The sequence below is a fragment of the Syngnathoides biaculeatus genome, chromosome 16 (genome assembly GCF_019802595.1).
Source record: "Syngnathoides biaculeatus isolate LvHL_M chromosome 16, ASM1980259v1, whole genome shotgun sequence".
Lineage (NCBI taxonomy): Eukaryota > Metazoa > Chordata > Actinopteri > Syngnathiformes > Syngnathidae > Syngnathoides > Syngnathoides biaculeatus.
This window is the reverse complement of record NC_084655.1, coordinates 22,947,404-22,961,589: the sequence shown is the minus strand read 5'-3', so window position 1 is coordinate 22,961,589 and position 14,186 is coordinate 22,947,404. Positions and strand designations below refer to the sequence as shown.

At 42.3% G+C, this 14,186-nt stretch overlaps 1 protein-coding gene across 2 annotated transcripts in view; it reads right to left on the bottom strand.

The window, feature by feature from the left end:
* The window catches only part of LOC133515134 (ras-related protein Rab-26-like), a 61,878-nt gene extending 48,383 nt beyond the window's left edge, over positions 1 to 13,495 (bottom strand). Inside the window, exons 1-3 of one of the 2 annotated variants that reach the window (XR_009798967.1) lie at positions 13,436 to 13,495; positions 13,027 to 13,102; positions 12,387 to 12,568 (exon numbers count right to left, since the gene is read on the bottom strand). The gene's annotated coding sequence lies outside the window, so the exon portion shown is untranslated. The remainder of the gene's footprint in view (positions 1 to 12,386; positions 12,569 to 13,026; positions 13,103 to 13,435) is intronic. The other variant, XR_009798966.1, reaches the window with a different exon arrangement.
* Between the last annotated feature and the right edge of the window lie 691 nt (positions 13,496 to 14,186).

Sequence of the window (14,186 nt, the reverse complement as noted above, 5' to 3'; positions counted from 1 at the left end):
GGCTTTAGAACGCATGACTATACTTCCACATATTATCAGTCAGTCAGACGTTTTTGCCCAAATCGAAATGTGGGAAGAAAAAAAAAAAAAAAAAAAAAAAAACCCAGCAAAAATGTTGAACATTACCCCCCCCCAAAAAAATCTAACAAAATATTTACAAAATATAGAAGTTAAAAAAAAAAGACCCAACTAATTGGACAAAGTGTCTTCCAAAAGTCCATTTTGAATTTTGGATACCACAGTTTGTGTGTGTCAGCTAAAAGTTTTTAACTGTTAAATGTATGAAAATATATACAAGGTTTGAGCGATTGAAAACTGAAAGGAAAAAAAATCCATAGATTGGACATAGGTGTGCGCACAAAAGAAGGAACTGAAGCTGATCAATGGAGAAGGCAGCGCTCAAATTCAGTCATTAGCATATGAGTTTACCAGACGGAACTAATTATCATCAAAACAGACTCGCCAAAACTTGTTTAAAAATAACTGAATACAAAGCGAAACAAATGGACAGTCCAACTGGGTCGCAGGTGAGCCAGACTAATTGCCAGCCAATCGCAATGACTAACTCAAAGCAGAAGTAAGACGTGTTCAGGGCCCACACTAAGCGAGTCCTGCATTGAACAGTTTTTCGAATGGCACGAGGACTACTTTTCAGCAGGAGACATGACGGTGCACGATGGAGCCTTGACGATTCTACCGCGTATGATGACATCGAGATGAAGGAGCTGATGATGAGGCGACCTTGAGGAAGACCAGCTCTTCCTCCCGGAACCCCGCCCCGCAGGCTTGGAGGGACTGTTTGCACCCCCACGGAGCAGCAAGCCTACACATCTACGCTGATATCCTGTTTGGGGAAGGTCGTCTTTTGAAAGCCATCCGCTCGACGCTCCCAGTGGCATCATCACACGGGCCGATGAGAGCAGAAAATGCGGCGAGAGGCCGGAAAACAACGGTAGCAAAGTAAAAGATGTGAGGAGCCACGAATGGGCCTGAGCTGAAAATCATCGGCACTCGGCCCGCATTAGATGGCGTCGGCCAGTGGTTCAAAAACATTTTACACCAAGTACCAAGGACAAAAAACGTCTCGGCCTTCCCGACGGGTTAGTCGTGTTCATTTGAAGGCGCCCCTGGGAAGGGCCAAAAAAAAAAAAAAAAAAATCACACAAATGGGAGCTTCAAACCCAAACAAAAGATTTTCTGCTCTTTTTTTTTGTAGGTCTTCAGTCATGATAGATGTCCCCACCAAATTTCATGTAAATCTGGCTGAAGTTTTAAGACATTCATCACACGTCACAACGGATTTGAGTCCTTGCATTTGGTTGCCGTGCACCACCCACGCACAATGTGGAATCTCAAATGTTTCACAATTTAGTCTCACCCAACTTAAGGTTCCGATTTGGTAACAATTGGAGAAAATCTTTAAAGGAGGATCGTAAAATTGATGTTTTAAACTAAAAAGTCAAACTTTTTTTTTTTTTTTTTTTTGCAGGCCTTCATGACTGAAGATTCAAGAGTGAAGATTACCATTTCTTTTACATTAAACATATTTTTATATTAAAAATTGTTAAACTTATTTTTACCCTCATTTTCCCGTTATGTTATTTTAAAAAGTCCCCGTGCAGTTTAAGGTTTGACAGCTCGTGTATTTTTATCTTCCCGATCGGGAAGATTTGAAATCCCAAATTCTCTCTGATTTCCATTTTTTTCCACATTACTAAAACGGATAACAATAATTGCTCTGCTTCTTTTATTTGCAGTGTGATGCAACTCTTTGAAAATAGCATGCTAGAAAAATATCTTTAACAGATACACACATTATATACTGTGTGTGTGTGTGTGTATATATATATATATATATATATATATATATATATATATATATATATAATTTTATTTATTTATTTTTTTTTTTTAAATCAACACCAGGGCAAATGAAAATGTGTTTGCCACTTCTGCAAGTGGCACAGTCCGCACAGGCCTTCCTGCAAAAAGCTAAAACAGATGACTATTACATTTATATGGCAGCTGTGCCATACATGCGGCGAAAACATGGTACTCCTAATAATCGTTAAATCATATTAATAAACAGGGGGTGGGGGGGGGACTCATTGCTACACAAAGTAAATACACAAGAGATTTGCGGTGGAGCTGTGCAATAAAAAAAAAAAAAAAAAAAAAGTTTGGGGACCAAAAAGGAGGGAAAGAAAAAAAAAAAGATTGTCAAGGTTGTCGAGAAACCGTATGTTAGCCGTTAATCAGTCATTGGGAGGAGAGGCAGCTCCCTCAGGAAGCAATTAGTCCTGTTGGACCAGTTGCTCATAAAACACTTGGGTTACAAGCTACCCGCAAAGCAATCGCGGTATTGCGTGCTTGTGTGTGTAGAAGTGACTGGTTGTTGGATCCACAAAACATCCACAAAACCAATTGTTTTGGGCATCAATCAGCATACGGAGCGGTCATTGTGTTGCTGTCAATTGGCTCGGTTTTGCTATTTATTTATTTAAATATCTTACCTAACAACATTTGGCAAAGTCATGATATATGATTACGGTTTATGATTAGACGAAAGTTGCTAGTGTGGCTATTTTAATCATCAAATAGGCATGCCAAGAAAATAGTGTCGAAAAAGTGACTTTGCACAACAGAAACCCAAATGAAATGAGTCTACTCGTATGAAAAGTGAAAATGTGCAGCTAAACATTTGTCTTTTTAAAACCATATATTGGTATTACAGAGTATTTTATGTTAGTTACTTTTTAACACCAATAACAGTCAAATTTCGAAAATATTTTCAGGAAAAGAATGCGAAGGAGACTACACATAAAAGAATAAAACAAACAAAAAAAAAAATCAGGTAGCTCATGCAAAAAGTGTAGAAACGCAATTTTTCAGGACTCATTTTCGACAAATTTGGCAACATCGACTGAAAGCATGTCGAGCGTTTTGCTCAGTTTTTGAGACTGTAATTGTACTTTTAATACTGTATACTTTGCAGTGGCGAAGTTCTCTTGAAACTTGAGGTTGCTAAAACTTTTTTTTTTTTTTTTTTTAATATGGAGAAGCTTTAACAGGCTATAAAACGTGTCCAATTGAATCATTTTTTTCCCACGATAACTTCTGAACTTGCCTCCGAAATGCAATTATTCACATTTGACATGCATACTAAAAAAAAAAAAAAAATGGGGGGGGGGGGTTTCTATAATCAAATCTTTGAGTGACTGAAGTCTCTTCAATCTATAAAATGATATAATTAAAGTCGAGAGTCTGAGACAATTCATTGCCTGTTGACTCCCAACATTGAAGTACAGTATAAATAGAAGGAGAAAACCTTTGTACTAAGACTATTCTAAGACGGCGTAAATTTAACTGTATCAAAAATATTTTGCACAAATTTTTGCCAGTAAATTACACAAAAACATTTTTTGATGCGTCGCATAAAGTTTTCACTTTATCCATCTTACATAACATTACTAAGACGCATGCGATTTTTAAAAGAAGGTTGTTTTTTGGGTTGTACAGTCGCTACGGTGTTTTTCCAGTTTTCTTTGTGACATTTGGAATTATGACGCGAAAAGCCAAAGAAAATCAAAACTCATCTCAGTGAAGTGAGACGTGCTGAGCTACGAACGCATTAAAGCACGGGAATATTTCGCAATTAGAATTGCGAATCATTCGGTTCAACCACAAAAATTGGTAACGTTCCAACTTTCAAGCTACTTCACCTCGAATCGAGTGGCGATCTTGCTGACCGTCCTGAGTTAGGGAAACATTTTTCGGACTCATATGTAAAATTCTCTGACACTGCGTGAACTCTTTTGGAAGGAGTTATTCAGAGTTATGTAAAATTCTTGAGCCTTCAAGCGACTCCGGCTTTAATTGAACTCTTTCTTGTGGCTTGGCAGCTTATAAAGCTGGTGACTGCAGAGACACAAACAGTCACATGTTCAGCGATTCTCGAGGGGATTGGTTTGCATCTGTCCGCCACGATGCGACGCATTTGTGCGCAGAGGCGTCCAAAGTCTCTCACATGAGACTCGAGGTGTGTCTTCGGAGCCGATTCCCATAATGTGTGGTCCGGCCTCAAGAAGTCCAGAGAACAACCTCACCCTTGGTCAACACAAGCGGAGAAAGCAAAGAATCTCGACGGACATGGTTTTCCCAAAGAATGACTCATGGCAGAAGGAGGAGGGGAAGGAGGCTTGATATATTTGGATGAAAAAAAAAAATATATCACTTTTTATTTTTACGTTTTATTACCTACGTGGAGCAGAAGGTTCGGTGCTCCAGAACTTAAATTACACCGAGAAAATTTAGTGGGAGGATGCTGCAATTGATTCCGCTTTCCTATCTGACGTCATCACGTGACGGCAAGAATCGCTGACGGAAGTCTCTGGTGTGAAACTCTTAATCGTCTTCCCTTAGACTGTGGGCCTCTTTGGATTCAGATTTGTGCTTTGTGGCTTTCTTTGTCTACCCTACCTAATGATCCAAAGTACTGGGAGGAAAGGTTGTTTGAGTTCAAGAACCACCCTTAGTATAAGTTACTTTATTAAAAGACGTAACCCACAATTCTATACGGCAATATTTCAGTCAACAGGCCACCAACAAGGTTTACAGACTCTAAGCAAACACAGTTAAGCATAGTAAGCAAAGGGAAGAAAACCCAAAGCTATGGAGAATAAATGACAGATGATGACTAAATTACTGTTATGTTACCAAACAATAACTTGCAATGTTAGTATTAGACATCACAGTCGTTATTTTGAGAGCCCATAATTTAAGCCGTAAAAAAAAAACAACTAAATGCTGACTTCAAATTTAACTACTGGGGAAGTGAATTTCCGCATCAAGTTTAGCCTCGTACGTAGCTCTTAGCAAACTTTGTCAGTGGCCTGGTGCTTCAGAAAGGACTCTTGTAAAGGATTATGGGTCGGTCTGCTGTAAAGTGTGCTAAAGGCTGCATCGAAGCAACTTTCACAAGAATTTACTTCTGGGTCATCTTGTTTCAATAGGAAAATAAAGTTCCAGAACAAAACGCAGAATCCAAAGAAGGCCTGTTGATCCTTCTCTCGCTTGAAACTTGTCAAGCACTTGAAATGCATAATCCTGCCACTTATAGGAACGGAATGGAACACCCCACAGCCCTCGACTCGACCACGGGCTTGCTGTGCTTTCATGCAGCCATCCTTCAAAATATTTTCATCCGAGCTGTAAGTTCCAGCAGGGGCATTGTTTTGATCCAGGCTCATTTAGTTTGCCGTCTAAAACGTGACCTCATCTTTGGGAAGCAGAGCAATTCTCCTATTCCTTTAAAAGTAGCATCAAAAACGTCCTTTATGGCCACGAATTACGGTTTGTTTTTTTTAGATCCAGAAGAGATTCGACGTTGACCTTTTACCGAACTATTAAAGATGGTGTTTAACAGCAAGTGAGTCCAAAACGAGTGAGGAGACCAGAACTCCATCAATCACCGGATGACTTCAGAAGAAAAACACTGCAAAATGGTTTGATGACCAAAGAGGAGTGAGAGAGGCGTGTCAGGGAAAGACCGAAGGAGCGGTGAAAGGCGTGGGAATAATCCAAGGAATTCTCCATCTACATGCTCCTGCTGTTTTTTTATGATGATGATCATTATTATTTTTTATTAGGTCAGTCCAGGCCAGTTCAGGCTTCCCCCTCCGTGCCCCACCCCCAAGACCGTTCCTTCTGGCCTGAGGGTCTTGCGTGCTGCTGTCCAGCGATTAGCCAGGTCCTCATAATGGACAGGCGCAGCGTCACGCTTCCAACATGCCACTTGAACGCCAAACAATACAACTTGATATACATATCTTCATCCTTCCATAAACGTGAACTAAAAACAAAACAGGAAGTCAGCTCACTTTTTCCTGTCACAGTTTTCACCGTTGTTCCTCAAATCTTAGTCTGGTGTACAATCTGGGAATATATTATTTTTGGCCAGTCCATTTTGTGACTATGGTAGATTCAGTCCACTATACACCAAAGAACACATTAGGGTCGCGATATATTCCAGCACATTTGATTTGAAAGTTAAGAGATTTATCAAGTGAAGCTAATTTAATGTGACTTTCAAGCAATGACCAAACATTAAGCAAACTAAATTATGTATAAAGACAATTTTAACTGTCAATCAGTGAAGTAATAATTAGTTTAATCATCACCACTTCTGAGAACTGCTTGACATCTGTGTTGCATGGAGTCCACCAACATCTGGCACCTATGAATCGCTCTTGGGGCCCTGGACTACTGGACTACATTTCACATTTTTGGGGTTATTGTTTGCCAGGTAGTGAAGTGGGACCGAGTGGCATTAATTCAAGAATACATTTCATTATAGCGTTACCATGACTTTGCTAATAAACTTTTTTTTCACCCCTCCCGGGATTTTTAACTCCATTCAGTATGTGTGATGGCAAGGTAAATAGAAAAATCAGATGTCTAAAGACTAGAATCAACTTCCAATGCAGAGGACCCGTAAACGTGCCCGTAACGTCACATACACCCCCTCAAAGCAATTTGCCATCAAAACACATTGATTGGTGAAGTTTACACAGCTTTGTCGGCCTAAATATGACATTTCTGAACCACAATGAAAGAATAGTTTACATATACTTTATTAAAAGATGCCTCCATCAGTAAATCATTAAAATAATACCGTAACGTGACGACTTCCCTCAATTAAATCAATAGGAGAAGGTGTGATCGTTACTTCTGTGATGTCACTTCCCGAACTTGATGCTTTTTTTGGGTTTCAAGCAATTTGCGAGTTGTTTCATGCGTTACATCAATGTCGACACGGTCATTCGGGACATTTGAAATGTACATCGACCCAAAAACACAACAAAAGTGGAAATTGGGCGCTCGGACCTGCAGTTTAAATCCAGCCCAAATAACCGTATACGCGGCCCCACATTCAAACTGAATGAGAAATTGTGGACAGACCGCAAAATAATAATGTGGCAGATCTGCGAAAGCTGAAATGTTTTCATTTTTCTCCCATCTTTAATTGCCTGTAATTGCCTTCAGTCAGGTCCCAGTGAGATCAAACTTGGGTTTTTACAGTTGTCAGCACTTAAGTAAAATTATATTCTCGGCATGTGAAGTTCAACCTCCCAAGACATACATGAGTATGGCTAGAGAGAATGCAAACCAAACATTGCTCTCGGTCTGCAAAAGTCCACCAAAGCCCAGTGATGTCACCACACACACACACAAAAAAAAAAAAAAAGTAAAATGCAAACAAGCAGTTTTGCATCTTATTTTCCTTCTCAAATGTCTGCATGAAGAGTGGTTGCCTTTGCATAAACAAATACCGCCCTGGGGTCCATTTTCAGTGCGGACAAGTCACTTTTTGGATGCAAAGCGGTCGATGGCTATCGGCGTCCACATTCCGCCACGGTTGGCAGACAAAAAAAAAAAAAAAAAAAGGGGAAATGAGCGGCGCAGATGCGACAGTTACACCGACACGCTTTACTTCCCCGTTTGCCGCAAGTTCTGTTTGGTTTTTTGCATGTCATGTTCTGTATGCACGGTCGCAGAAAAAGATGAACGCGCCGATCGTCACCGGTACACGCTATCATCCATCGCGCACACAAGCTGGGGTCCTAATGTAAAGGAATAAATATTGTACATTTGCTTTTGCGTACGATTACATATAAAGACGAAAAAAAGGATGTTGTTAACGGCTCCGTTCTGTGATGCAAGCCTTGCTGTTGCTTGACCAGTACTTTCATTGCAATTTGCCATTGAAGAAACGAAACAAATATTTTGCAGCATAATGTATTTGATGTTCTTGTGTTACTGGAAAGGATCAATCGTCTTCTTCTTTTCCTTTCGGCTTGTCCCATTAAGGGTTGCCACAGTTTTCCAAGCCTATCTCGTGCAACTTCCTCTCGAACATCCACCGTCCTCATGTCTTCTCTCGCAACATCCATCAACCTTTTCTTTGGTCTCCCTCTCGCTCTTTTGCCTGGCAGCTCCATCCTCAGCACCCTTCCACCAATATTCTCAGTGACTCTCGTCTCTGGACATGTCCAAACCATCGAAGTCTGCACTCTCGAACTCCCAAACATCCGATTTTTGCTGTCCCTCTAATGGTCATTTCTAAACCCATCCAACCTGCTCACTCTGAGCGAGAACCTCAACATCTTCATTTCTGCAACTTCCAGTTCTCCTTCCTGTTGTCTCTTCATGGAAAGGATCAATGACATTTGAAATTATTTCCACTGGCAAAATCGATTTGAGGTCCAAGAAAACCGACTTGTAAGTAAGACCATCACTGATTTGAAAATAAAACATTGCAAATGTGGAAAGCACTCGTGAAGAGTTTTAATATGAGGTATGACTCAATAGGGTTTGTCGCACAATTATTGACTCCCTTGTTACGAGGGAACACGTAAAAAAATGAACAAAAAACTAAATGGACAAATCAGGACCCGCAGCGCGATTTGGAGACTGCGTTGCATGGAAACTTTCTCTAACCCAATACAAACATTAAAATAGCCACGTGCAAAGCCTCCGTCTTGTTGTCTCACCACAAGCATCCTCTGAACCAAACCAACCAACCAAGCAACCAACCTCCACAGAGAGCACACTCAACTTCTCAACACATCCTCAGCACTACCCTTTGAAAAAGGAAACGAGCGCAAAAAAAAAAAAAAAAAAACATCCCACTCCGGCCCTCACATGCGCACACACATGGCGGCTTCGCTCCGCTGGGAGCCCTCGCCGAGACTTCCCCGCCGCTGCTCCAGGAAGCAGATGTGAGGAATGGCGGCGAGCGCGGCGTGGATGGAGACGGTGACTCGCTTGTCGCTCTCGAGCGCCGACATTCGAATATAGCGGTAGGGCTAACTCTTCATCCAAAACAATGCAGAGGTTTTCATACTCATGGGTAATGAATTCATTCTTCCATTAAAATGTAACACAAATGGCACAAAAACTGTAAATGGGGAAGATATTACAAACAAGTTAACATTTTAAAAATGCAAACATAGAGCGTCAAAGTTAAATACAACTGTGCTGTACTTCAGCAGTAATTCTACAAAATGGTACGCATGCATGTAAATATCCATCCATCCATTTTCTACCGCTTTTCCAGGACAGGTCGCGGGGGAAGTAGCTTCAGCAGGGATACCCAAACTTCCCTTTCCCCAGCCACTTCTTCCAGCTCTTCCGCAGGGATCCCAAAGAGTTCCCAAGCCAGCCGAGAGACATAGACTCACAGATGTGTCCTGGGTCGTCCCCGGGGTCTCTTTCTGGTGGGACATGCCCGGAACACCTCAGCAGGGAGGCGTCCGGGAGGCATCCGAATCAGATGCCCCAGCCGCCTCATCTGGCTCCTCGCAATGCGGAGGACCAGCGGCTCGACACTGAGCCGCTCCCGGACGACCGAACTTCTCAACCGTTTTCTAGGGGAGAGCCGCTTGTATCCGGGATCTTGTTCTTTCGGTCACGACCCACAGCTCGTGCCCACAGGTGAGGGTAAGAACGGAGATCAATAGATTACAAAGCCCCTCTCGAGCCGTCACCTTATCGTACTGGGTTGGGTTTGTGTGTCCCCATGATCCTAGGAGCTAAGTTGTCTGGGGCTACCTGCCCCCGGTAGGGTCACCCATGGCAAAAAGGTCCTCGGTGAGGGACCAGACAAAGTACGACTCCAAAACCCCTATGACGAGTACAAAAATTGGATCTTGGTTTCCCTTGCCTGGACGTGGGTCACCGGGGTTTGTCACTTTGTAAATACATCTACCAAAATAAAACAAATGCAATTTTATGGCACTTAAAAGTTCAGGACAAGGGAACTGCACTCGGCCAGTGATTCTTTGGCGTTCCGCGAGCCTGCGTATGTGCGCCACACTGCTCTCAGCATGATGTGGCGGAGGTTGCTTAAGGATGACACAGCAGCAAAAAGGCAAAACACGTCGCCCTGGCGCCATGGCAACAACATCTGGCTTCATTTTTGGAGTCACAACGAAGGGCAATTTAACGCGATAGATGAAAAGATTTACAGTCAAGGAACACAAATGGCAGTAATGGCTGATTAATTGGCCACAGCAGTGTTGGGGAGCAAAAAAAAAAAAAAAAAACGAAAAAAGAAAGTAAAGGAAAAGTACTTCATTTCACACACACCCACACACACCAATGAGCGCAGTTTTGATATGTTTAATGCTTTGACTCACTCTTTCTAAGACGAAAAGAGATCCACATGACTTCGGGATCCACCCACTACCGAGCGACTGGAGAAGCTCAGATGACCCTCAATGTGGATCGGATGAACCGCAGTGACAGATAAGAACACGAATAATAACCCAGAGCGCAGCGTGACGTATGGAAGCCTTTGTTTTTCCTACGGGTGTGTGAGAGCGTGTGAGATATCGCCCTGTGTCAACAAAAGATACTCAGGAACACTAAAAGTCTGCTGGCTATGAAATGAATGACAAACAGATGATTGGCACGATATTTATACCGTTAACATTTCACCTAGTGACCATAAAGTAGCAACTAAGAAAAAAAGATCAAAGAAACTGCAGTCAAGAAGGGAGTGAAGTGATGCCCGCTCTCGGAAAAATCGGTCCGACGTCACGGGAGATAAAAAAAAAAAAAAAAATGAGAATAAAAAAAGAATATTGGATCGGACTGGATGCAAAAATCTCCCATTTCGCGGCTGTTATACAAGCGGTCCATTCCGTGATCTGCTCCAGCACTTCCATCCAGCAGCAGCATGCAGAAGCCGCATGATGATAACGGGTTGCTGAGGCGCTACCACGGCAGCAAGCCGTAAGAGTGAATGTTGGTCGATTCACACTCTACGAGTTTGAATTTCAATTTGTTTCGGTTTTGAAGATATAAGGATTCCAGCAGACAGTGACAATATTTTAGGATCAGGATTTGGTTTAGGTGCTTGGTCAAAATACCGTATGATCAGGGTTAGGTTTTGCAATAACACCAGCTGGTATGGGTGTGATTGGAATGTTTAGAGTTGGGTTAGTCCAAATACCCTAAAATTGATGATTCGTCATCATGCCATCTTTGCAACATTCAAGATTACAAATAAGTCCAAAAACCGGGACTGAATAGATTTGTTGACTGTATTGCTCCAGATTTCCGCACTGCTAAAATTGTTTTTGTTTTGCCTTTCTCAAAGAAATCTCTATAGTGACCAACAGTCACATGTAGAGAAGTAAAATGCACCGGATCCTCGTCATATCTATTGTTCTAATGTTCCCATTTATGAGTCCAATGTGGTGCTGTTTTCAACATGTCCACCCAATCCTTTTTTTAATTACAAAAGCAACCCAAAGACGCGGTGAGAAGAGACGTTTAGAAACGGGTCAAACCAAGTCAGTACGGTGCAGTGAAAAAGTGACCAGGCAAGATTTTAGGTTGGGTTTTTCGGATCCCCACACGGCGGTGAACGGTGTCGCGGATTGGTTATTTTCATATCCATACTGCGTTTGACAACAGAAAAGCAAAACGATTGCACGGCAATGGCTGCATCATAATATTTGGTGTGGGTGGGCCAGACAGTGGGTTCTTTCAAAGTGTGAATGCGTCGGGAGGCACAGGAGGAGGAATTGCTGCACTCACGGTGGGTGGGGGGTGTTGAGGGGGAGTGTGCCATGTGCGTCAAGACCCCAAGTCAGGACGTCAGTCAAGAAAAACATATTTTACGCAGCTGATGGCGGCTTCGAGCTCTTGCAACTCCTTCGCATCCGATTAGCATATGACTTTTGCGATTATCAAAAGAATGGAAAATGTCCTCCGTATCCTTGCTTCCTGTTCCCATGGAGCGCGCACATGTTGAACAAAAGTCGCTTTTCTGCAGATGATTAGGATGAAGATCAGCCGTGCACCCCCTTTCGACATCCCAACAAGCGACGGCGCACCCACGCTATGCAAAAATCCCGACCAGGACTTGGCGGCCCTGGCAGAGAAATGCTAGTAGTGTGGTTGAATTCCATTTCGTTTGCCGGGACGTAGCATGGCGCTAAACATACTAAAGTGATTTCCACAAAACTTTGAATACGTTAAAACTGAACGGCTCCAGTTACATGTAGTATTGGGTATAAAGGTACGTAGTAATCATGCTAACGCAGCTAGATGTACGGATACAGAATTCATCACTGAATCCATGTGCATAAATTAGAATTTCCAAAATATAAGCGAAGCATCAGAAACAAACAAATCGCGAATGAACTACATTAGCTGACCTTCGAGTGAAGGACTAAAGCCAATGCTTTAAAAAAAAGTTTTTTTCTTCTTTGAAACAATGATGACTCGCAGCGGTGAACTTATGGATCAATCCACAACAAATGCAGTCAAACACAAAGGTACATTAAAAACAAGTAATATTAAGGAGAAATTACCATTGGCAGTGCAATGCAGGCCGTTGTTTGCAAGATCTCGAGAAGTTTCCTGCGGCGTCAAATCCACAAAGAGCCTCGCTCGCCCGTCTGACTGGAATCTTCCAACATGCTGTTGTTTTCTATCAAGATGGCTGCCAATCAGATTGTGGCCAAAGCTAGCGAGGTTCCTGTTTACATGGTGCCTAAAAGACAAAGCGAAAATAGGGGAGTTTTTCATAACAATGTTATGTTACACAGGGAAACAAAGGGAATACAGAGGTGGGTTTTTTACTAAATGTCTAGTAAATTATGACGAGTACTCTTAGAACTGGACTGGACAGGTGCCCAACTAAATTAACAAAGTAAAGGACATTCTATTGTGTAAAATGTAATGTTTTACAAATAGAATAGCTAAATAGGAACCAATAAACAAACTTAATTTTAAAAATATTTTTCACAATGTCGTCTTCTAGTATTTCTATCGTGAACTTCCTGATTCCTTAAATGAACAAGTGCTTGACTAAATTCACAAATTTAGGGCCATGTTTGTACTGTTTATACTTTTTATGTATATATACTTTATACTAACCACTGTTAGTGGCCATTACAAACTGAGCAGAAGAGCAAAATTTTCGAAATAACAAGAACGTTTATCACGAACCTTCAATAAAGTTTCCTTCCGTGAACTTCCTAATTGGTCTTCAATCCACAAAGACCCTGGCTGCCCGCTGAGGTGCCTGATTAAACAAACCACAAACCAACATTTTAAAGTACTTTTGTATTACGTTTTTGCAAGCGTCCAAATTAACATTTTGCGGTCGTGGCTCCATGGATATTCATGCTTGTTTTGAACATAATTGTACATATTTTTCCCTGCTGTATAGACTGGTACTCTTCTTCAAATGGCCGCTGTAAAACTTCAGATGCAGTTGGATGTTTGCGCATCCATATTTGCGTGTTATCAACGTGTTTGTGCGTCAAGCGGGACGGGCGTTCGGAGGTAAGCGGCGGAGGCCCGACTGCTGCAGCCTGATATTCTGGGAACGGCCCGAGCGGGGTTGTTGACCCACCTGCTCCCTTCTCTCTTCAGCTGGATCTAGTCGGATTTCAGCAGCTGCATCCCGCCTCACAAAGCGCCTCTTTGTAATCTTCCCAAGGCGTGCACATACGACTGATGCACAGAGATAGAGGAGGAGGGAAGATGCGCCTTGCCGACTCTTTCGATTCAATTGTGTAAAGTCATGATTACGCAAATATGTAGATCCTTACAATCGTCATCATTTGTGGCCACATCAGTTGAAAACAAAGTAGGCAATAACAAGAGTAATTCTGCGATGTATATAGTGCCCTGCGACTGGCTGCCAATCAGCTCAGAGCGTTTCCCACCTCCTGCCCAAAGATAGCCGGGATAGGCTGCGGCGCTCCCCTGACCCTCATGAGGATAAGCGGTTCAGATAATGGATGATTTATATCGCGCCTCTCTAATCTCAGATGAATGCTAATGATTGGAATTCAGTGGAATGGATTCATCTGTGATGACATCCATCTGTTCATTTTCTTAGCTGCTTATCCTCAGAAGGGTCGCAGGAGCCTATCCCGACTCACTCTGGGCAGGAAGCGGGTTACGCCCTGAACTGGTCGCCAGCCAATCGCTGGGCATATGGAGACAGACAACAGTCTCACTCACAATCACACCGAGTGGCAATTTAGTGTCCAAATAATGTTGGATGTTTTTTGGGATGTGGGAGGAAACCGGACAGCCCGGATGAAAAATCCACGCAAGCACGGGGGAGAACATGCAAACTCCAAGAGGCTGGGCCG